Below are 3296 nucleotides of genomic sequence, written 5' to 3'. Positions count from 1 at the left end.
AAAGCTCAACACTTATGCTCCAATTTCAACTAGTGATATGTGATGCTCAGCCTTTCAATTGTGGTGTTGAATCATGCTTTCATTAAGCAAAGGTGAAAAGAAGACCTCTTATGAACTTGCTTTAGATAACTATGCCTGAGATCTCACAGGAGCCTCTATGGTGGACAAGGTGCGAAGTCACCTCTCTATTGATTGAAACTAATCTCTGTCATGCTCCAGGAATGTCTACCAAATACAGTCAGAGGTATCTATTGTATTATTCCAGGAAGAAGAACAAATTCACACTTGACCAAGCAAAAGCGCAACAAGATCCATAAATCAATGTGAGTCAGGTCTCTGTTCTTCCAGCATACGAGCACAGCTCTCAGGCAACTCATGGTTTATGGAAGCCATCTTTTTGCTTTACCTATTAGCACAGGGAAACAGATTTTCATTATCTGCACGAGGAAGCAAACATCTCTTTCCCTGCCTGTCCCACTGTGCTCCCCTCCATAGCATCTGAAGTCATAGAACATTAAACCTGGCTGCCTTCTAGCCCAGAATCCCTACCCAACTGAAACTATATGCAAGATAACTGAGAATTATGAATAAGCATTTTTCCTATGGAAAGAAGTCATGGACTTTTGTTTTATGCTCGGGATCTCAAAAGTTAAGAATGAGCAGTTAAATCCAGAGGCATTGTATCTCAGAGAAGGAGAGGAAAATATAGAGATCTCTACAGGTACAGTAAGTGTCCACACTTTATCCAAGGTGCAGGCACAATTGCATATATAGCTGCTAGTTCTATAGGATGACTTTTTTGAGTAGTCTTCTTCAAGCAATTTGCAGTACCATTATAAACAAAAGTATAAAAGGGTACAGAAGTGGAAAAGAAAAAAAAAGGAGAAATGGAAAGAAATGAAAAAAAAAAGCTTGAGAAAAATACTAGAAACAAAAAAAAAACTTCGAATTGTTCACAATTCAAAAGCTTGTGGCTTCCATGGTTAGCACATTCTATTATCATTTACAAATTTTGTGTGTAGGGTTATTGTTTAAATTAAAATTCTTTTTCTTAGTGAAAACAATTAAGAATGGGCTTTGTGTTAATTAGAACAAATAAAAAGTAGAATGGGCTTTGTGGAAGGTGGTTCTAGACCATCACTAAAACTAAATTTTATACAAAAATTCTAACTCCATTAATAAAAATATCAGTCAATCTATACTGATCAATAAAAAAAGTTTGTTAACTTTAACTTTTAGTATTCTTATATTAAATTTCAGAACCCATTACTGTTAAATGCAAGATAATATGCAAAGAATTAATAGACATACAACTGAATAAAAACTTAAAAATAATATCACATAATGTGGAAGTTGAATTAATATATGTGTATATTAATTCATGTGTGGAGATATGCATTTGTCTCAGGAATTGGTTAATGATAAGAAATAGCCTTAACAGTATGTAATGTATGGATTGTGTGTAGGTAAATTGCCATTTATTTAAAAGATGCTAGATATTAGCATTTTTCCCTCCCAACTTTTTTTTTCTCAAAAAAGTGCATTGTTTGGACTCTGAATCACTTATATTATAGTCAAATGGCAGCTAGTAGGCTTTCTAGAGTTCAAATTCTTGAAGTTTTACATAGAATTACTAAAAAAAAAAAAAACCTGATCAGTTTTCAAGGTGACCCAGGATTCTGAATTTTGTATGAAACTCTACAGGTGCCACTGGTACAGAGCAGTGTTTGCACCTACCCAATGTCTCAGCAACTACCAGATGTACAATCCCTACAAGCCACTGACACCATTAAGGAAGTATGCTATACAGGTGATACATTTGATTTGTCACAATTAGCCAAATTTGAGTGTATATTATGCCTATGAAATAGGTATGTCATTATGTAATGTAAAAGAGAAAAAGAATATTAAAGTACTACTGAGTCTCATTTAAGAAATTGTAATGAAACAGACACCAAAACAAACAAAAATCTCTAAAATCAAGTCTGCCTTCTCATCCTTTTTCACAAAGACATGACACTTGGATTTGGATTGATGAACATCTTTACTGAAATATAGTAGATGTATAAAAGGCTTATACTGAGTGTGTACAATTAAATGAATGTGAACATATACATACACTCAAGAATCTATGACCACAAAAGTGACAGTAGACAGATATAGCCCCTCAAAAGGTTCCTTACGCATCTTTTGCTCTGTTTCTTCTTATCTTAATAACACTTAAGAAGGTATATATCATTTGGGGAAAACTAAGTATTGTTATTTTCCCTATTTATTTTAGCATCTCTAAGGATAAATTTTATTTTGTTTGATTCTTTCATCAACGAAAATATGACTATTTGTATAGATTTATAAGGTCATCTCAGTGGGTTTAGACAAATAAAACTAAACTCATCTTTTTAAAACAATATTAAGAAGTGAATACTCTCTATCTTTTTAAGTCTATAAAATTATAAGTCTAAGCAGTAGTTAGTATCACTTAAGTGATTCAATTCATCACTAGCCTCAGGAACTTTATATTATGTTATGATTGGGATCATAGAACTCACCCTGCAATATAGAATCATGTACATTGTGTTTAAATTGTGTTGTTTGTGTAAGCAAGTGTGTGCACATTGTATATAAGTAATTGCTTGTCAAATACTGAGGGCAGCTTTCTTTCTTTTATTTACTTTTCTGTGTTATATAATTATCTATGCATTTACATGTCTGAAATATTTGTTTTGGACTCTTTGAAACCACTCAACTGGTTCTCCTACTTGACTCTTTTTTTCTCAATCTATTTTTCTTGTACCACTTTCTAATTCTGACCTCTAAATGCTTTTATCTAAATACATCCTCTACATGAACTCATATACGCTCATATCATTTAATTAACCAAAACATGTTTGGGACATACAAACTTCTATTCTTTCTTTACACTCATTTATCTAATTGCCTATTTATCTATCATTCCTACTTGGAGATCTATTTAAGCATCTCAAAATTCATAGTTAAGTAAATAAACAAAACACATTTTCTCCATATCTAAATCCACCTTTTCAGTCTTAACCACTTGAAGTGGTTGTTCATGCTCAAAACGTAAGTTTTATCCTTGATTATTCTCTTTCTTTACACCACTGTTCCCATTGACTTATCCATCAGTAAACATGATTGCTCCTGACTTCTAAATGTATATTATATTCATTAATTTCTTCCATTTCCCACACAATCACTTCTGAATGAATCAACATTCTTGCTCAGAGACTACTGCAATAGCTGTCTCTTTATTGGTGTCTAATTTTTGCACCCATGTG

The sequence above is a fragment of the Spermophilus citellus genome (assembly GCF_964194105.1).
Source record: "Spermophilus citellus genome assembly, chromosome: 12".
In the NCBI taxonomy this organism is placed as follows: Eukaryota; Metazoa; Chordata; class Mammalia; order Rodentia; family Sciuridae; genus Spermophilus; species Spermophilus citellus.
This window is presented reverse-complemented; position numbering follows the sequence as displayed.